The sequence below is a fragment of the Belonocnema kinseyi genome, chromosome 3 (assembly GCF_010883055.1).
Source record: "Belonocnema kinseyi isolate 2016_QV_RU_SX_M_011 chromosome 3, B_treatae_v1, whole genome shotgun sequence".
Lineage (NCBI taxonomy): Eukaryota > Metazoa > Arthropoda > Insecta > Hymenoptera > Cynipidae > Belonocnema > Belonocnema kinseyi.
Genome location: NC_046659.1, coordinates 95,537,598 through 95,560,033, shown reverse-complemented (window position 1 = coordinate 95,560,033; position 22,436 = coordinate 95,537,598). Strand labels below are relative to the sequence as shown.

General features: G+C 33.3%; 1 protein-coding gene across 1 annotated transcript in view; it reads left to right on the top strand.

The window, feature by feature from the left end:
- Nucleotides 1-22,436, top strand: part of LOC117169071 (lachesin-like) — a 388,598-nt gene that overhangs the window by 12,739 nt on the left and 353,423 nt on the right. The window lies entirely within an intron of this gene.

Sequence of the window (22,436 nt, the reverse complement as noted above, 5' to 3'; positions counted from 1 at the left end):
TAATAGCTTCAAGGAGTTATGTGTTGCCCTCATAACGCCGCTGTTTTTTCATATGAAAGTGCTCTATAAAAGAAGACGATTCACCAAGTTTTAGCCCATTTGGTGAAAATGGTAAAATTAGACAGTCCTTGGAAGTTTGAAATTTCGAAAAAAGTGCCATCTTCAAAAAATTCTAGAACCCTTCAGTCTCGATCAAATTTGATCCATAAGGACACACATTTTTTTCTTTATTATTCCAACTTCAATTAAAAAATTTGTGCTAATACTTTTACGTAATTGCAGCGTGTGTACGGAGCATTAAGTACTTGCAATTTTTCGAAAAAATAGGGCATTTTCCGGATGCCACGGTACCATTAATTAGAGAATGAAGAGGATCTACGACATCGCAATTTGTTCGTCTTGATGTAAACTTTGATTCCGTTTTTAGATTTTTTGATTTCATCTTATACAACCTGAGATATGCGATTTTTAAAATGGTGCTTTTTCGAAAATAGCCCATATTGATACCCCAAGATATTTTTTCTGGCAGAAACGATTTTCACGAAAATTGCACAAAATAATCTTCAAAAATCCCTAAACAAAACACAAAAATACCTGGAAGGTATTTGGGCCTCGTTCCGCAGATATGAATTTTTTTCTTTTGGCGCTTTAACTGTGTTGCGTCGCAGGTTAGCCGCCGCTCGGTGGCGCGACGTAATTGACTCATTGTCACCTGTTCTCCAAAACAAAACTCGAAATTCGAAGTACATGCACACGTAATTATGTCTCGTCTCTTAGGTTTGTAGCTTAAAACTTGTTTGGTCAAAAATAGCGAGGAAATTAATTACAAAATTTAAGGACGTTTTAAAACAATTTGGTTGGTTGGAGAATTGGCATAAGATTATTCTTCAGTACTTTCTTTGGGTGAGAATCAGCGGCTCAGGCCATCTTGGTAGAGCTGAATGCTTTTCAGGTTTTCATTGTTTTTGGGATAATGTTGTCAATTTAAAAGATGCTGTGTTTATAGTTTGTGCAGTTCAAAGTATTCTGTAATGAAAATAAGTTCTCTAGTAGTTTGATTTCTATCTTATGTTGAAAAAGTTTATGTTAAATGTTCACATTCAAGTTAATAAATGATTTTGCGTGTCAGTGATCTATAATTAAGAGTCATAATGAATTAAGTTTGAAAATTTTAGGTTTAATTCAGATGGAAATATGAAGAAAGCGTGATATGTTACTAATAACGTTACTTGTAGCAGACTCATAAGTAAGGTGAAATCCAAAATTTATTCGTCCAATCTAGAAAAGTTTTAAGTAAGATCACTGATACGCAAAATCATTTATTAACTTAAAAGTAAATTTAAACATAAACTTTTTCGACACAAGCTAGAAATCAAACCACTAGAGAACTTATTTTCACCACAGTGTACTTTGGACTGCACAAACTTTAAACACAGCATCTTTTAAATTGACAAAATTGTCCCAAAAATTATGAAAATCTGAAAAGCATTCAGGTCTACTAAGATAGCCTGAGCCGCTGATTCTCACCCAATGAAAATACAACCAAATTGTTTTAAAACGTCCTGAAACTTTTGAATTAATTATCTCGCTATTTTTGACAAAACAATTTTTAAACTAAAAACCTAAGAAACGAAACATGTAATCACGTGTGCATTTACTTCGAATTTCGAGGTTTGTTTTGGAGATCAGATGACAATGAGTCTATTACGAGGCCCCACCGCACTACTATGCCGGCCGAGTGGCGGGTAGCCTGCGTCGCAACACACTTAACGCACCAAAAGAAAAAAATTCACATCGGCGGAACGAGGCCGAAATACCTTCCGGGTATTTTTGTGTTTTGTTTAGGGATGTTTAAAGATTATTTTGTGCAATTTTCGTGAAAATCGGTGCTGTTATAAAAAAGATCATGGGGTATCAATATGGGTTATTTTCGAAAAAGCGCCATTTTAACATTCGCATATCTCATGCTGTAGATGATGAAATCGAAAAATCTAAAAATGGGTGAAAGCTCGCCTCAAGTCGAAGAAATTGCGACGTCGTAGATCCTCTATATTCTCTAATTAAAATTACAGTGGCATCCGGAAAATGCCCTCATTTTTTCAAAAAATTGCAAGTACTCAATGCTCCGTAAATACGCTGCAATTGCGTAAAAGCATTAGGACAAATTTTTAAATTAAAGTTGGAGCAATAAAGAAAAAAATGCGACCATATGGATGAAAATTGATAAAGACTAACGGGTTTTAGAATTTTTCGAAGATGGTGTTTTTTGCGAAATTTCAAACTTTCAAGGGCTGCCAAATTGTACCATTTTCACCGAATGGACTGAAACGTGTTGAATATTCTTCTTTTATAGAGTACTTTCTCATAAAAAATCGATGACGAAATCATGACATGCGTGCGCAGCGATTTCACGAATTTCGCTGACCTGACTGATATATATATATATATAATATTAATTAATTTAATTAATTAATTTGTCATAAGGACAACTGCAGGGTTTCGCCAGGATCGGGTGCTAATCTGGAAAATTGCACCCGCTCCCAGCGAAATCGCGGTAAAATTTCAGCCACAACCACGCCTCACGACCGTGAGATAGGTGGTTACAGTCTGTATAGGAATCAATACGACGATCCAGCAAAAGCCTCGTGCACCCTAAGAACACGGAGCGACCCAAGGACAACCGCCTTGTGCATTTTTCTCACAAGGGTTTTAGCATATTGTTGACACGCAGGGATGCTTTTTAGGCCATTAGCAAGTGAAAGCTTGGCACCTTCAAGAGCGCCGACGATAAGGACGATTAGTTTCACAGAATATTCCGGGTACAATCGTTGCAACTCCCTTATAAGGTCTCGATACCTCTCTTTCTTTTCATATTTCTTGGTTATGATGTTTCTGTCAGCTGGTGCCGAAAATTCGATAACGAACATGGTTCGCTTCTCGAAGTCAAGAAGAACCATGTCAGGCCTCGAGTGAGCAACAGAAACAATTGTCGAGAATATAAAGTTCCAGTACTTCCCATTCTCGACAATTGTCTCAATTTCCCTAGAAGCATCTAGAGGAGCGATATTAAGGTTAATGCCGTAAGAGTGACAGAGATGAAAATGAGGCCCTCTTAGTGCCGTATTGTGCCTTTGAATGTAGGTCGTTCCCGCGTGAGTTGGACAACTAGATAGTATGTGAGCCAAATGCTCGGGGTGTGCATGGCACGCCCTGCAGCTATCATCCGCATTGTCTTGGCTCAAAATGTGGCGACAGTATGTTAAGGTGGAAATGACACCGTCTTAGCATGCAAAGATGAAACCCTCCGTACCAGACTTCAATCCGGGCGATTTAAGGAGAGCAAACGTTAGCTCACAAGACATTGACTGATCATTCACATTTATGTGGAAGATACCGTGTATCCTCTTATCGAGGAGCTGTTCACGAAAGCTTTTCTCTTGTGATTTTTAAATCCGGGCTTTCAGGAGTGAGTACTCGAGATAGATAAGATTTGAGGCATTTTGCTCACCCCTAATACTGAAGTTAAGTTCAAGTGTTTCAGCAGCCTCCTCCGCTGCTTTGTACAGAAACACTCCTTTGCCTGCTGCTTCGTGATTCCTGACCATTTTGAGAAGATGGTCTCTTCCATTTGCAACTCTATGTGCTGTACCCAGAATAATCTTGTTGTGAAGACATTCAAGACAAAATATTCCGCGACCCCCTTGACGGCGTGAGATGTACAGTCGCAGAACGGAAGACTTAAGATGCATGATTTTGTTTATGTGCATAACCTTTCTTGTCCCGATATCAAGGGATCTGAGCTCGTTCTTCGTCCATGGAACTACTTCAAATGATTAGAGTAGTGCCGGGACGGCAAGCATGTTCGTTGCAGATACTTTGTTCCTCGCCGACAGTTCGGAAGACCAAATCTGCCGGATCAGATGTTTGTATCTGCTTCGGAGAGTATTTTTATTCTTTATTTGTATTCTTTATAGATGTCACATCCTGAATGCGGCTCTGTGGCACGCCCAGGTATGTATAAATCTCTCCAGCGCAAAGGTGTCGCATGGCGCTTCTATCATCGAGCTCAGGATCTTCAGGGATGCCATTAAGTTTTCTCCGCTTCAAATAAACCTTGGCGCATTTGTCTAACCCAAATTCTATTCCAATTTCCTTAGTATATCGTTCGACAATCCCCACAGCTAGATGCAGTTGCTCTCTGTTTTTAGCATAGATCTTAAGATCGTCCATGTAAAATACATTGGTGACCTTGTACTTTCGATCTGCAGGTTTGCCGCACAAGTACTCGTCGGAATAGCAAAGTGGTAGCGATAGTGGCAATAATGTAAGGCAAAAGAGGAGTGGGTTCATGATGTTGCCCTGAAAGACACCTCTCTGAGAGGTGACCTTGTTAGTTGTCACACGATTTTTTCCAGATGAGATAGTAAATCTGATTTTCCAAAGCGGCATCACTCTCTCTATGCACCCAACTATTTGCGGATGAACCTTTAAGATTTCCAAAAGACAGATGATAAGTCTATGGGAGGTCGAATCGAAAGCTTTCCGATAATCAATGCAGGCCATCGATAGGTCACACTGGTAAAATGCTGCATCTTTGCAGACACATCTATCGATGAGCAGGTTCTCCCGACATCCGGCTACGCCTTTCTTTGAGCCTCGTTGTTCATACATTTCTTGCCACACAGGTTCAATTGCCCGAATAATCCTATCATTTAGGATAGCTGTAAATATTTTATAAAGCCTGTAATTCTTCGGGTCAGCTAAGTTGCCTATTTTCGGCAGGAGTATTGTGCGCCCTTCCACCAACCACTCTGGAATCGGCTCTTCCGACTTCAAATTTGAGGTGAAAATACGGGTGAAATGCTGATGGGTTGAAGAAAACTTCTTTCGCGAAGGTTTTGATACAATCTGTTCCCGGTGCGGAATAGTTCTTCATCCCTCTTAATACTTTTTTCACCTTCTCGGTAGTGATGGGATGGCATTCTTTATCAGGTGTTATGAGGGTAACACATAACTCCTTGAAGGTATTTATATTTTCTGAGTCTTCGAGATGGGTCAGAGAGAAACTGTTGATTTTCTCTGACCCGCCGGCTTGTTCTAGCTGTGGTAGAGTAGGCATTCTGCCTGCATAGCCCCTTTTACGGAGTAGTTCAGCATGGTTTCGCAGACGTTGCTGCGAAACGTGCGATAGCTCCGGGTGTTTCTCGCACCACAGAGCATGCAGTCGTGCCATGTAACCCCGTTCAGGGGCCACACTCCCATCGTAGCACTCTAGCAAGTCGTGATTCAGTCGCTCCGTCCACACAAAGGTCGCGATATCCCGCCGATCCATCGCATTGAATCCATTTTCATTAGCTTCCCCAGCTCTAGATTGGTCGGAATTGTTAACTGACCCATTGTCGGGAACCCTGCGCGTTCTGTTGTTTTGAACAGCACTTACTACAACTATGTTTGGTGTTGTTATTGTTGTTCCCACGAGAAGCTAGGGAAAGAGGTTCGTCCATCCTTGTAGAGCCCCGCATGCAAGGATAAGGCTGCGTACACTCCGGTGTTCGTTACTACGGTCTCGACGTGCACACAATCAAACTTGGGATATCGGCGCCTCCGTGGGCTGATGCCTTTTCAGTGCCGTCCTGCTGTTCGGTAATGCATAAGATCGTCTTTTGCTTCGGTACAGGCGCCCGCAATATGTATATCTGCTTTATACCTGTTTCGAACTTTCGTAAATCCGTACAGAGCTTCGAGCTGCACGGAGTCAAGAGGTGCTAGTGTATTGAAATTTTTATAATTTGAAGGTGTACTGACTGTGAGATCGATTGGTTTCCACCGAAGTAATATACAGACACCTTTGTAAGAATCATTTTTTCTGACTCAGGGGGTCTCGAAACGAAAAGATTTGAGAAATAAGAGTCTAAAAAAATATTGTTTGGCAACGTATTAAGTATTGTTGAATCAGGAATTTAGTTGGCTGCAATAACAAAAATTAAAAATATTTGGCTTTAAAGTGTAAAGGAAACGCGCCCTTGTGTACACGTTTATATACAATGTTTCTTCTTTGTGTGTAAGCACATTGCACAAATAGGACGTGCATACAGTTTTAGCTTCCGAGAGTAAGTGGAATGCGTCTATTGGAAGATCCAAAAGAACGAAACGCGCAGGAAAGAGTTGGAAATCGTTTTAAACTACCATCCACTTCACATTCCTGATTTCAGGTAGGCGTTTGTTTATCTCTTTTTGGACTCTCTGAGCACTTGAATTGCACGTCCGTATAGTCCGTGCAACTTCAAATGCAATATATCACGAAATTTAGGGAACAAGAAAAAGTGATTGGACACCAGATTATATACATATAGTCCAGTTCAGACCTTAACTCGATAAACGAAACTAATCCATTCACTTCTATTGTAATGATTAAGGGCCCATAATACTCCCCAATGAGTGAGTTTAAGTCGATTCAGAGAATTAGGATTTGGAATTTATACAAAATTTAATAATGAATGGAAAAATTGCATAACCATGAAGGTGCCACGGTTAAAAAAAAATTATTGACTTGAAAATGCTCTTAAGCTCCGCTACAAATTGATTTTGTTGGAAAATTAGATTTTTAAATTGTTTATAAAATTTCTTTAAAATATTCGAGCAACGGAAAAACTAACAAAACCATTCGATTCTGTGGGAAAAATTACAAAAGATCCGTTCATTGAACAATTTTTTCCTCCACCCAATTTGTCACTCAAAGAATGAGTATACATTTTCTAGCAAGTTTGTTTATTTACGTTGCCAATTTAGTTCACTAAATGGCTTTATCTATTTTTTCAGCATAATCGAATAGCGTGGTTAGTGTTTACTTAATGAACATTTTGTCAAAAAAATGGTTTAAATCATTTTGAAAAGAAAATTTTCTGGAAAAATCATCTATTAGTTTTTTAAATATTTCATGACAAGATAATTTTTTGGAAGTTTTTTAAAATGTTGCTTATGTATCACTAATATATTTTATGTCAATTAAAGTTTAAAATAATAAAAAATCCTATGGACATTACATGATTATGACATAGGACTCTTTTTTCTTGAAAAATATTGACTACTTCTTTTTGCAGATCGATGGGGCGCTAACAAATCGCGAATAAACTTTACATATTTTTTTGTTTATTAAATAATTTGGATTTTAAGAACATTTTTCTTGCTTTCCTGAAATATATTTTACTCGGCACTTACATGGTTCTGACGTGACACCCTTGAAATGAAAATATTAATAGTAGAAATTAATATATTAATTTTGATAAAATAAAGATATTAAGTGTTTCGATTAAGATTCGGATGTCGACAAACGCGGAAAAAATTATTACCGAAACGGAAATTTTCCGAAAAATTTAAATTCCTGAATGAAAGTACCAAGGCGGAAAAATTATATATAGTTTATATATAGTGTGAAGTTTTATATATAATATTTGTTTTATATTGGAAAAAATATATAAAACAAATGAATATTATATATAATACTTCACACAATATATAAACTATTTATAATATTTCCGCCTACGTAAAGTAATCGAAAATGCTAATTCCCCAAATTTAAAAACTCAAATTTTGAAATTTGTGAAACCGTCAAATTTCCAAAATTATCTAATTTTGCAGAATATTAAGTTGCTTAAATTTAATATTTCTGAAATTTCGAATTCTTGAAATTATCAAATTTTCGAAAATAGTAAATTGCCGATTTTATAAATCCTCGAAAAAATAAGATCAGGTATGACTGAATAGTAAAGCAGAGAATAAATATCACATTTAGAATAAAAAATTATTCTAAAAAAAAAAATTTCATTTTTTTTTTGAGAATCCGAAAATTCAGTAATTATATATTTTCAAGAGTTTCCACTTTTTAAGAGATTTCTGTTTCAGTACTTTTTTTTAGTTATTTTTCCACATTCGCGATTTTAAAAATTCGGCGTATTTATGTTATCGCTGTGAAAATAGCTAAATAGATAATTAGTATAATTTCGTATAAAGTACATTAATCTAAAATCACTGTAATTTATGCATTATAAGTGTAAGTTAACAAGAGAGTGATGTATTATAAGTATAATTAATAATAAATGACTATGAATGTTAAAGATTCTTTTTCCAAATGAAAAAGGGAGTTTATAATTAGTATGAAAAGGGATAGTATTTTTAATTCTAATAAAATTGTAAAAAACAAAATTTTCTGTGAGAAAAAGTTAATGCATTATTAAAAAGGTTCCGTTTTTCACAAAAAGTACATAAATAAAGATCTCTGATTTTTCAAACAAGGCTTTCGGTTTTCAGAGAGCAAACAAATATGAGGTGAAAAAACAGTCTCATGCTGGAAATTACACAAGATTAGAACTCGCTCTCTGAATTATACCAAATTGATTCACTTTAAATTTTAATCTCGCTAAATTTCATAAGTTATTAGGAAAAAATGATAAATTTATATTTCTATTGAAAGAAAATAATTTTTAGTCAAGTGTCAATTTTAAGACCGCAACTTAATTATTTACTGAAATTTAAAAATTAGATTTTATTCAATTTTTGAAACATTTTATTTACGTATAAAAGGGTAGTTTGGGATTTAATTTATATATATATATATATATATATATAAATTTTTTTCAGTGGTAATTCTACTTTTAATTTATTTTTATTTTATTATCTTTTATAAGGGCTGTTTAGGCTTTTTGGGGAACGAAGAATTTAATTTATATGTCATATGAGTATATACGATATTTTTAGGTTTGGGGGTGCTTTCATCACCGTGAGAACGTACTTAAAAGGACCTAGAGCATAAGAGCGTAAATACAAAGACTTGAATTTTATAGGAAATACAAAAAAGTGTCTGAATGTAACGCTCTAAATGACTTTTTTTAAACAAGAAAGCAATTTCGAGCTATTACTTAGCTCTATCAAATTAAGACAGGAACATCCTAAAAAAGGGAGCCACCTCAGAAAAAAACTCTTGTCGAAGCTACGGTGCGACCCAAAAAACGGCAATTTTGATTGAGAAAGATCTGCATCATTTTGTTATTTTTTAATTAAAAAAAAAAAAAAGAAAATACTTTCAAGTTACGAGTATTTAGGCTCTATGTTTATTATGTTCTAATAGTCATAGACGATACTGCATGTAATATTAAATAGTTCATAATAAAAAATAAATAAAACAAATAATAATTTAATGTGTACAATAGCATAAAAATTAGTAAAAGAAGCGCCGCGCACCTGCAAAAAAGGGTTTCTTAATCTATTAATACATTAATTAAGTAGTTCAAATCTTTCATTCCATAATCCCCCTATTTTACCCTACATTCACCTCTTCCCTGATTCGCCTCTTCCCACTTTCCCTCCTTACTATCACTCCCTTTACTTTTCACTTCCCTTACGTTTCCCGCCATTACAGTCACTCACTTCTCCTACTATACACCTCCCCTACACACGCACACTGCCCTACTTTACCTCCCCTCATTTTTCTCGCCGTTTGCCCCTAAATTCTCCTACTGCCTCTACGGCCATTTCACCTCGTATATCCTACTTCCTCTTTCTTTATTTTTTTCACTTCCCCTGCTTCTACACCGCTCAATTCCCCTCACTTCTCACCTGGAAAAAAATTACAACGGACTGTCAGACTCCCAACGACATTCTTTTTACTTCCCCTTCTGTTTTTTTCCAAATATACCCTACTTTCCCTATTTCACCTCCCCTTATATAAACTCACTTCCCCTACTTGTCCTCCTGGTAAAAAAGTACACGGACGACACCCGACCGAAACTATGTTTTCTGCCCTGGGCTACGAATCCCTAAAAGGTAATTTCACAAACAGGTTCCAATTGGCATAGTTGTCCCTTGGACAACTTGAAATCTGCTCCATATCCGAAATTTGACATTTTGGCATTTTTTCAACACAATAGACGCTCACTAAACCGAAAATGTAAAGAAATTAAAACTTTCAATTACGATTTTGATTTAAGCTTGAATAGTTAAATATTATCTCTTAATCAACATCTCAGTGAGCATTTTCAGCAAGTCTGAGTGTTTTCGCGTGCACTTAGAAATGCATAGTTCGAGGAATGGCTGTTAGCTAAGCATCGCAGCTATCGTTCGGTCAGAGGTAGTTAGGGCAAAACAATTGCGCTCGACTTAGAGCTGTCGGTGTTGCATATCGAGGGTGCACATAATGGCGGCGATTTGCGGTGTTTTGCCCAGGCAGAAAGCGAGGCGGAATCGTTTAGCACGCGATCTTCTCGTAATTTTGTGCTCGCCACACGCCACGATATCACCCTAAAGCTTTACTCATCTCACCCAGCCCGCAGGCAAAATGTGTGTACATACACCTGCATGTACATGTAACACGTCCCATCCCTTCTCCTTCACGAATCTGTAGAACTCCTCACGCCCTGTCTGAAGTTATCGTCTCACGCAGAGGCTAATTGATCTGCGAATCGTTAAAACAGGTTGCATTCTCTGCTTTGCCCAAACAAATTGATTATTACATGCCTACTGTAATCAGAAACCATTAAACTTTTATGCACTCTACAATCATCGTCGCATAACTTGACGTTATCTTTGATAAATTTAGCTTACCGCCTGCTCTCTGCCCTCAATTCAAATTCAAATTAATTGTTTTTATTCAATCGCTTTCACAGAGAAACAGGCTAGGCTCGGGGAAACTTTGCAAGAGTAGTTCACTTTTTTTTACTTCTGAAATCTGATTAGAAAATACCCCAGAATGGCGACGTCAAAAATTCTTAATCCTTGTGAGCCTCGAGATAAAACAATAATTTCCATGAGTCAATGCGGATTAAGAATCCAACAAAACTCACTTCAGGTTTTTTCAATCTTTAAAAAATTAGTAAAAATCATCAAAAATATTTTTCGTATCTCGCTAGGCCAATAATGAAAGTCGGTTATCAGAGCGTGAACACTTTGGTTATCGACGTAAAGAAAATTTTTCATAAAAGAAATGTGAATAAACATTAATAAATAAAATGTTATTCACTATTAAATTACTTTGAATTCGTTATGGTAATGGCAATTGCTAATTCATTAATAATGTTATTAGATATAGATTTGTGTATTCATTATCTTGAGAAAAATTATATATTCAACTAGTTTTTATATTTGAATTTTCCAACATTCAACCATTCAAAAGAATATATTCCTACGAACAGAATCAAATTATGTATTTACAAGCAGTTCTCGATTTAAATCAATATTACTATAATTTTGATAATTTGTAATATTTTTAAGATTATACACTTAATTATTTTTAACTCTTTGAAGAAGCAAATATATTTGATAATTTTCTTAAATAAGTGAAATAATTTAAAAAGCTTGGTGTACCAACCTTTTGTCAATAAATCTCGGTTCGATAATTTTGTCGCATTCTGCTAATAATTTCGCTCTTTCATCTCATTAACACTATCATAGTTTGGATTGCATCAGTTATCATTTTAAATGATCTAAGAGTTGAGATTTTTTGGAAAGGTTAGTGACCTACTCTTTCATAATGTTCCCTACTTTAGCTTTGTCTTATTTTTCAGATTTTACTTCAATTATTGTTACCTAGGCTACTTCATCTTTTTTTGCGATTTAACAATTCAATTTGAGTATTTTTTAATAATAAATGCTGTATCTCAATGATTATATTCAATTTGAAAAAAATGATAACTCAAATAATTTTCACAAGTTGGGCTAGACGCCCTCAAATTTCGAGACTACTGTTTTATCCCATTTTACAGTTTTGTCAATTTTTCGGGATGACTTAACTCAGCCTGTTTCAATTTGAGTGAAATAAAGTTGTTAATAATTTTATAATTATTAATTAAAATTGATACAGCCTTACGGCCTAAACAAGTTTTTAGTTAGAACTAATTTCTAATTTGTTTCTTAATTATAATTTTACTTAAATTACATTATTATAACGGTTTAAGACTAATTTAAGTAGGATTAAAGATTCAATGTGGTTCAGAAATAGATTTAAAAAATGACAAAACCCATAAAAAATGTGTTTGCTTTTTTGTTTCAAAGAAGAAGTACTCATCTTTAAAGTGATAAAGCCCTTTAGATGCCCGAGAATGACTATTTTTTTGCATTTTTTTTAAAGATGAAAAAATAGTCGCATCATTTTTAAATGTTGACATTATTTTATTTCAACGTTAAAGTGAAGAAAAAGTTTTTTTCCTTGAAGCGTCTTTTGTGTGACATCGAAAAGTGTTGCATTTGTCATATTTTTTCTATTAATCTGAAACAGAAAAAAAACGATGATTGTCGTGTATAGGGGAGGATAAACCTATAAAATTATAAAAAAGCATAAAATTAAAAATTAAGTAGGCTTTTTAATCAAATGTTCAAATTTTCTACTTTTTTCTCGACAATTTGTACGCCAAAAAAGTGATTTATTTATGCGATACCCTCAAAACTTTAAATACATCCTTCCGATAATGTTATAGACAGAAACCTCCTAAAATTGCAGCCAGATCGATCAATTACTTTTTGAACTACCGCACGAGCAGTTTTTAAAAATGCTGCTGTTTTCGGGCTGTACGAGCTGCTTTTGTCACACAAAGACTCATCCCGTTCTAGCAAGCGCTCCATGTACCTCACTCGATATTTCATAAGTATGCGGTCCCGACGCTTTCGATTATGTGCGATAATTCCGCAAATGTTTAATATTTCGATCTTTCCTTTTTACAGTATACTCTCAATATATTATTCTTTCGAAATATGTCAAAAAATAGATTTTTTGAAAATTGTAAAAGGGTTTCTCCCCTTAAATAAAACGGTTAAATAAGTAATATTCATTTAATTATTATTTATTTTTATTAAGTTTTCTAGGTTATTACATTTTCAAAAGGATTCTAAAAACCTTAACATGTATTTTTATATTTGAAAGCAGTTTGAAATTTACACAAATACGCTAGTATTAACAGAAAACGCAGAACACATACGCACACACATTTCGTTTTAAAATTTATATAAAGTGCAAGTACGATTCTAGATCTCGGCGAACTTAGTATTTTTGCTCTTTTCTAAGTGTTAAATACCGTAAAAAAATACTTCAGTTGGTTTTTTAAAGTCCCATTTAAAAAAAAATCATAGACCAAAATCTGGCTGTTTCTGGCTGCAAGTTGTTTATTAATACATAAACGTATTTAATTTGTTCCAGTTTAATTATGTGAAACAATAAATTAAGGGTATATTTTTTGCATTGTACTACTTTATTTAATTGTATGAAGCTTTAATTGGGATTTGCTGCAATTTAAATCTGTTTCAAATCTCATCGGAAGAAATATGAAAAATTAAAATGAATGGATAAATCCCAGTTATAAAAAAAAGAAATAAAATACGCTTATTTTTGCGATAGGATTTTGAAAACAGGATGCTCTTTCTAATTATAAAACCTGATAATGACATCAAACATCGGCCATGTTACACTTCGTAATGGAAACCTCAATTAAAAGATATTATTGATCCACTATTGCTATGATTTCGACAGAATTATGAATTTTGATTTCCATGTTTAGCGTCGTATATTTTGCGTTATATTTGGCCCAGTGGATGAGAGATGTACCAAATTAGATTGTAATTTCCACTTGGCTTTACGGATCATAAAATTTGATACGAGATTTTAAAGCAACGCGTATAAGTCGACCTAAAGCGAGCCAATATCCATTTATTTATTACTTTAATCATACAATTTTCCTGGACATTTCTTGTTTATAAACTCATTTACGATTTTTTTATCAAATAAGGAGCCCATAAACATTTTTTCCATTGATATGATGTATTATATATTTACAATTTTTCCAAATAAAATGCTCATACTTTCTACAAATCTTCCTGTAATAGCACTTTCTTATGTTGTAATGTCAGAATGCTTCATTTTCCATACCTTGATGGGTCATACATTAAATTCGTACATTTTAGACATGATATGCTGTCATAACTAGTGTGACGTGTCTACATGTAATGCAGTCTATACGATGAAAGTTTTTATCGACCTCTCGTAAATTGATCTCAACATATTCTACCTTCCTATCCTGGATTTTAGGGCTTCTTTTAAACCATAGGATTATAAGCAGTTGACATGAAATCGCACGCGATCATCACATTGGAAATATCGCACTTACGTTTGGGACAATCATTTAGGGGCCATCCATTAATTACTTAATACAATTTTAAACAATTTTTACTCCTACCCTCCCCTATGTGACAAGTGGTAGATTAATTTAATAAAACTTTTTACTTATCTGGAAGTCGTCGAAGTATGATTTAATTTACCATTTTGTTAGTTTCTCCCAGACGTTGAAGAAAATACGACGATTATAAGAATTTCCAGCAAAAAATCAATGCCGTCATTTTTACTGATCAGCATTACAGAATTTTCTGTTGTTAATCAATAATATTGAACAAATATTAATTCAAATTAAAAAAATTGAACTATTTCAAAACAAGTTCTTCAAATTTTCATTATTTTATATTGAACACGTTAAGTATTTAAGTATTGAAAAGTCTTCAATTTCAAATAAAAATTAAGGAAATTGTCATGGTAAATCTTCACAGTGGAACTACATATATAAAAAAAGTTCAAAATTATATAATTGTAAACTTTCTAAATTGCAAGTATTGGAAATTAAAGAATTTTTAACAGCAAGTCATTAAAGCTGAAGAATTTTACATTGTAAATCTTGAAAATTGAATTACATATTGCAAAAAAAAACATCCAAGATTACATACCTACTTTTAAAATATAAATTTTTGTAATTGAATAATTTTTCAAATTCTATTAATTGTGATGATTTAATACTTAAACTTGTTTTACTTAGAAAATTTAAAATTCAAAATTCTTTAATTTTTACTTTCAAAATCATCAAAATTTAAGAATTTTGATTTATAAATCTTTAAAAATGAAATAATCCACACGCCGCGGCGCAAGTAGTAGTAAAAGGAACTGCGCGGGGTGAGCGGTGGTCGCTCAGGCGTGAACAATCAAAAAAGTTTTCTATAAAACGGCACTCTATGTGGATAAATCCCCACCTCCTCCGGCCTCAAAACCGGCTTAGTCTCAGTGTTTAACTGTATGTTCAATAATATTAAAAATTATTTAATTTGGAAAATTTGCCATTGTAAATATATTAAAAATGAATCAGTGTCGAAAATGCATACATAAGAAGGATTCAGAATTCCAGAAACTCAAAAAAAAATTTATTTTATATTACAGAACCCCTTTCTTTAAAATATATATTTTTATTTAATCAAAAATAATTTCAAGACGAAGAAAAATATTTTACATTAAATAAAAATTGTGTGGAACAAAAAAATCCTTTCTTTGAACAGAAGAAATTTCTTTCATTCAAAGAAACTATTCTGCAAAAGAGAACTGATGAATATTTTTCTAAGTGACATATTATTACAATATAAAATATAAAATGAACTTATTAATTTATTTTTTTGCTTCTGGTTCCTTCTGTGGTAATATCTAAAATTTATATGAATGTAATTTGCATACAGATTACAGAAAGCCATTTAAAATTAAAATTCTTTGAAAGCCAGTGTTTCTATTTTGATACTTCTTTTAATTAATGTTTATCAATTATATTTTATAGGTACTGAAGAACGATTAAGTGCATATTGAACGCTAATCAGTATATAATAAAACGAGACTCTAAAAAGTTCTCAAATATTTTATTAACTCACGTAACATTTTATTTTTAACAACAATTTAAAAGATTAAAATTCTTTACTGAAGGTTTTAGATATTTTTACTTCCTGCTTAATCTGTAGGTAAATTCAAAAAGGCAGATGACTAAATCTAAGGATATGTTTAGTGAATATTGCAAAGTCAAAGCCACATAAGAAATTCTGAATAAATAAGTATTGAAAATAAGTAATGTTCATATAATTATTATTTATTTTTATTTAGTTTCGTACATTATTATATTTTTTGAAGGACTGTAGAAACCTTTCAATATGTTTTTATAACTAAAAACAGTTGAAAATTTATACAAATCCGCGACGTTATGCTGAAAAAATCACTATTTCGCAAAATATTCGTGTCGTTTTTTGATACTGTTATATTGATTTTTATTCGGCAAATTTTCGTACGTCAACAAAAACATTGGAAAAATACCGATATGCATTATGCGCAAAGGCGCTAACGGGCCGTAACTTTGTCTACTGCGCAAGGTGGAGCTATCTGAAGTGTTGCTAATTGGAATGCATATTATCACGCAATCGCCGTATGTGAGTACGCACGCACTGCGCCTTACCGATACATTGATGGTGTTCTGCAGATAAGAGTCCCAGCCGTCTCCCGCCCCTTGAGCTGAGAAACTGCTGGGGCCTGCAGTTCTAGGAATTACTAATCCGCGGGCTACTACATAGGAAGTCGGGTGTATTTATCTGTATTATTATTGATAGTATTCATGGATTTTAAATAGACCCACGCTTTTTGGCACATAAACAGTTAAAAAAAGTGCTAGCAGCGCCTTTGTCGGTATAAGACCGAGACAGCCAATGAACTTTGCTAGAAAAAAATAACCTGAAGGTCGCCGTACAGGTAGGGGCCCTTCAGCCTTAAAATTTAAGAATTTTTATGTTTTAAGGCCGCGGAAATAGGAGAGACTTCACTGATATTACTATTTATGAAGTTAATATATAAATTTTTTATCAATTCTCAAGGAATGGTATTGTTCTTGCATTTCCATTCTTTATTTTAGATAATTAATACTACGAAATAGACTATTTTTGAATTATAAAAACATTTATAACAATCTGATCTTTATTTGAGTTATTTACGGATTTTAGAGTCACAAAATATAGCAATAGACATTTATGTAGAGTGACAAACGTTTTTTTACTAATTTTGATTAATATTTATTCTTGTTAGTTTTAATTTTATGTACTCTAAAGGTAGATATAGTTTCGTGCACATTAGTGGGTCGGTTCAAGACTAAAATAGTGTGTGAATCTATCCGTGAGAGACTAATTAAAAATTCGAGAGAGACCAGCACCGAACAGTACGGAAGTTTTAGACGTTCCATTTCAACTGAAATGCAATTAAATTTCTAAAAATAATGAGGACGTAACTTGAAAATGACTTCGGGCATTGCTAAATTGTATCGAGAGGTTTCTCGGTTTTAGAATGTAGGATAAAAGTGATTTCACTGAAAGCAAAGAAGATTGAAATTTATAATAATCATCGAAAGAAGAAAGCCTCGAATTTAGTTATTAAATTGTTATAGAACTGTTTTTTGCTCGAGGTATTCTTTGATTTAACTCTGGACGTTGATTAAAAATCTAATTAATTTTTTTAAAGTAGCAATTCACTTTCTAGATATTGAGCTGCTGAATCGAAACAAAAAAATTTTAACTGTAAGACATTATTGGCTTTCGAGAAAATGGGGAGGAGGTTTTATTCCTTTTATAGGTAAGCTTTCTTCAACTTTTGACAGTGAACAAAATCCAACCTTAAATTTTTATAAAGTGAAAATTCATTTTTGGATAAAAAATTTTTTCATTTATCATCAGCTGTTCAGTGTGATGCGACTGCAGATGCGAGCAGGGGAATAACCGTAAATTCACACTTAGGCTCTTATGAAATGTTTAGAACAAAAAAAAAATTTTTGAATCGTTGAACTTACCATTTGTGACACGAGGCAATTATCAGTAAATTACAAATTCAAGGGGAAAAGGGTAAGCGGGAGGCGACCTGCATCTGAAAAAAGAAAAATCCCTGTGAGCCTTACAGAAGATCCACTATGTTAATAATAGAAAACTGTACATTTTACCCATTTTAGAAAAAGAACAAACCAAAAAGTGATATCCAAGAGAACTTTAGTTCTATTTATAAAAATAGCAGGACCACACAAACTTTTGAATGTCCTAATCCTTTTGAAATAAGCCAAAAAAAACCTGTAAATCTTATAGAAGATCGACTACTTAAATTTCAGGAAACGCCTTGACGGAAATATATTTATACAATAATCCAGCAACAAAAATAGTCTTTATAAGTTTGTACATAACATTAATAAATGTAACAACAAAAGCTTTCCGAATCACGTGTTCAGGAAACAGTTGATCACTCTCTGTGGCACTTGAAAGCGGTCAGTGCCATATCGATAACAGAGAGCGCGGGTCGCGGTGACATGTGCGAGCCGCGAAAAAATTACGTAAATTAGTGTCAATTGCGGAGCACGTTGCGCGAGTATGAAGGATGACATGGGCGGACTGTAGAATTGGTAGTTGGGCTTTTGGTTGAATGGTGAGGGTTGAAGGGGTGGAAGGGTCGGAGTAGGTGGATCGCCGAATATGGGGGGGGGGGGTTGTGGGACTGCGTGTGATTGATGAGGCAGTGATAGCGACGGGTCTGCACTCGACACCTCGCCACTGCCACCAAACAATGCATATTCATCGGACGTATAAATAATGCCTGTTTAATACATAAATATACATTAGGGTCTGCCGGCAACTACACTCGGCATATATACCCACCCTTTTGCCTTAAGCACATGGCGTGCCAATCTGACCCTGGGGAATATCTTCATAGATATGCGATAATTACTGTTCCCTGCTACATGTCCGTTTCATTTGTTTCTTTAAACCTTACATATTTGTTCATACATTCAAACAAATGGTGAGCTTTTGTAGCAGACTTTCTTTTCATAGATATTAATATAAAAATTACTTAACATAAACCTTGAATATTGTGAGAGTTAAAACATGTTTATGAAGGGGTCCGTTGAGTCTTTCTTTTGTTGTAAATAAAACATGTCTTTTATTCAAATAATCGCTGTTTGTGTGTTTTCACTCATAACTTCGATAGAATTGAAAAAAAGTATCTAAGGATCTCCCAAACTTGTTTAAAAAAACTAAAATTCAACACTTTATTGAAAAATCGGAGTGATGTATTTGAGTAAAAAGCTTACAATGTACGCAGGTCCAAAATAAGAACATGCATTAGCAGCGATTATTTAAATTAATTAAATAGTATATTTTTAAAAAAGACAGATACGTACACCCCTAAATTCTCTTCTTAAATTCTGCCAAAACTCTAAGAATATTTTATTCCACCCTGAAAAAATCAGGTGTCATCAGCCAAAGAAATATTTTTTAGGGGGTAGCTATTTAAGAAAAAAAAGTGAACCACCCTACTATCTGAAAAAAATGCAAAACCAAAGATCCAATTCCAATTCGCAATGATAAGATAATTGTAAAATTTGGAAGTATTCAGACATACATATATTTATCGTTTTCAACGTAAGATTTACCTTGAAATTGTTCAATTTCAAACATTTTCAATTTATATTATGCAATTTTTACTCTTTTATTCCTAAATACTATCTAATTTAAAACATTGAAATTATTTACGGCATCCCATTTTTTTGAAATATCTATATTTCTGAAACGTTTGAACGAATTTTAATAAAAATTGTGTTATAGATAAAAGTATACACTTTACATTAAAAATTAAAAATTTTTGTTTGGTCGAAAAAATGGCCCGAAAACATTTAAATTCAATTTTTCGTCAAGAAGGGAAAAAATTTCTCTTTTCTTGTTAAAAAAATCGAATTTCTTATAATTTCACCTTTAATTTTTGGAAAATTGATAGTGACTCTTTTAGATCACGAGATGTCATTTTAGTGGGACCGTGTGCTGCCACCACTGCTCTCCCAGTGTGACACCGTAGAGAAAGCATATTTTTTGGACAAAATCGCCCGATACGTCACATTTTAATTTAAAAAATTTCAAACTCTTTAATACGTGTCATAAATCGATGTAATAACTAACTAAATATTATTATTATATTCTTGCCGAAGTTTTTAATATCGACTCGACTGTGTTTCCTCTTTACAAAGGGATTAAAACAATTTATTCACGGCAAATTGTCTTAAATAATTACATAAGTCACCCTCACCCCTAACGACATTCCAGTCTAAAAATAACGAAACGTGAATTTGAGGTTGAAAGGATTTTCATTTGTCTCAAAAGCAATTGTTTTGCAGACAATATTATTATTATGCGATAAACTTCACCGAATCTTGCAATTCTGTTTGGATAAAAAATATATTCACGTGACTCAAAACAAAACAGGCAAGAGGATGATAATTTTTTTCAACACTAGTTTTTCCTAGAGTGTTTATCATAATTATGAACATTAATGTTCATAAACAATTTTTGTATAACAAATACACATTGCGGTCATTTTTTTCATTAATTGACTAACTTTTTTGTGCGAAATAAACTAGTACTGTCTTGACAAAAACCCTGGCTGTCATGTTTTCATAGCGTCAAAAACTCTTAATTATAATTATACAATTTTGCAAACAAAATTGTTTGTAAAAAATGTTTTTTTTATGTAAATATTTTCTATAGAGAGATTGCACATTTTTGCATTATTTTATGACAAGGCTTAGTTGATTAGACAGCAAAATCATGAAAAAATGGTCGAAATGTGTATTTTTTTTACAAACATTGTTTAAGTAATTCTTGAAAGTCGGCTATTTATGACTAATTGTGATGGCACATTAGTATCTGTCGAATTTCATACAAAAGCTATGGATTTTAAGTAGCTAATCATTTCAAATAACGAAAAAATGAGTTGCGTTTACATTAGTTTCTTCATAGCATTATTAACATTTTTTGTTGTTAATCGAACCGTCTGAACATGATTTTCATTTAGTTATTACATCGATTTATGTCAGGTTTTAATGAATTTGAAATTCGTCAAATAAATGGTACGTGTCGGGCGGTTTTGTCTAAAGATGTGCTCTTTCCCCACTGTGCGACAATGGGAGAGCAGCGCGGTGGTAGCGCACGGTACCACAAAAATGACGTCTCGTGATCTAGAAGTCACCATCAGTTTTTTTTAATTAAAGGTGAAATTATAAGGAAAAGAGTTGTCTTAACAAGATAAGATAAATTTTTCCCTTCTTGACGAAAACCTGAATTCAAAGTTTGATTGGACATATTTTTGGTCAAATTTAAAAAAAAATCTAATTTTTAATCTAAAGCCTATAAATTTATCCATAACACCTACAATCTTATTAAAATTAGTTTAGCGTTTTCAAAAATATAGATATTTCAAAAAAATGTGATGCCAAAATTCCACATGGCGTAACTGCCCTAATTTTGAAAAATTACAAAAATCCTTTAAATCCCAAATGTCTCTTATATTACACTACATTTTCACAACCTTGATCTAAAAACGAACAACAACTTGCAGATCCTGATATTCCTGACGTATACTGAAGTATAAATACTTTCAATTTGATTACTTTTGTCTGTATCATTTTCGATCTTTTATTTCAAATGTACAATTATTTTACATTGAATTCTTAAAGCTTCAATTCAGTTTAAAATACTTAAAATTTTCTACTTATGCAGGGCTTGAATCTTGAAATTTGAATGACCGAGCAACATATTGCCATTTGATACAAAGTGAAATATTCTGAAGGGGCGGATGCAATAACCACCTTAGCGCTCGAACACACGGAGAATTATTGTCCGCTGAGCAAATTTTCAAAATTGTTCAAATTTGAGTGTTGACCATCAATACTTTTAGACTATTTTATTGCGCGCGACCGTTGAAACTCGCGCTTCGCGCTCGATAATAGGTTACCTCGCGCTTCGCGCTCGGATTTTTATTCTTTGTATTTGGAATGCTTGAAAAAACTTTATCAAAAAGATCTCTATTAAATGGCAGTATTTATATGCGTCTTCATATTTTGAATTGTCTACTTAATTAAGTATAGTCAAAGATTAAGTTTCTCAAAGCTCTGTAGGCTTTGACGTACACATTCTCATCGTGTTACTCTTGCTGCGCGCTCGATTTTTGACAGACATTTGTAAACAGGTTTTTTGGATTTTTTTCTCGTAACTTTCGTCGTTTTTCCACACATTTTTTTATCTTACTTTTTTCAACGTTATTTTTCACGAATAAAACAAAAAGTACGCGTCCTATCAAGAAGTGATTCTTAACGAAATTGTAGACCTTTTTTGGGATAACTATTTTTGTTGATTCATCTTTTTTTTGTATCCTACATAGTTTGTCCACAAAATGGAATTTCTTATATTCCATTATTTTTTGTGCAATCAAGATTTGAATTTTCGATTTTTGAAGAAAATCCAAAAATTGGTTATGATAATCTTGTAGGGATTTCAAAAAGGAATGTTTTTCTTCTTCTGACTTTTTTCATATCGTGCATTTTTGGGCTTCAAATTTCGATTTTCGGTTAAATAACAAAATTTTTAAAACGCTATAACTCTGAGAATTTTCTTTTAATCGAAAAAAGTCATTAGGATAAATTGTTTGTTTTTTTCAATACTATAAATATCCGTACATAGAATGTTCAAATTAAAAAAAGTGGTCTCAAAAATTTTCAAAATGCGCTCACTTTTTGAAATTTTATCAAAAATGGCTG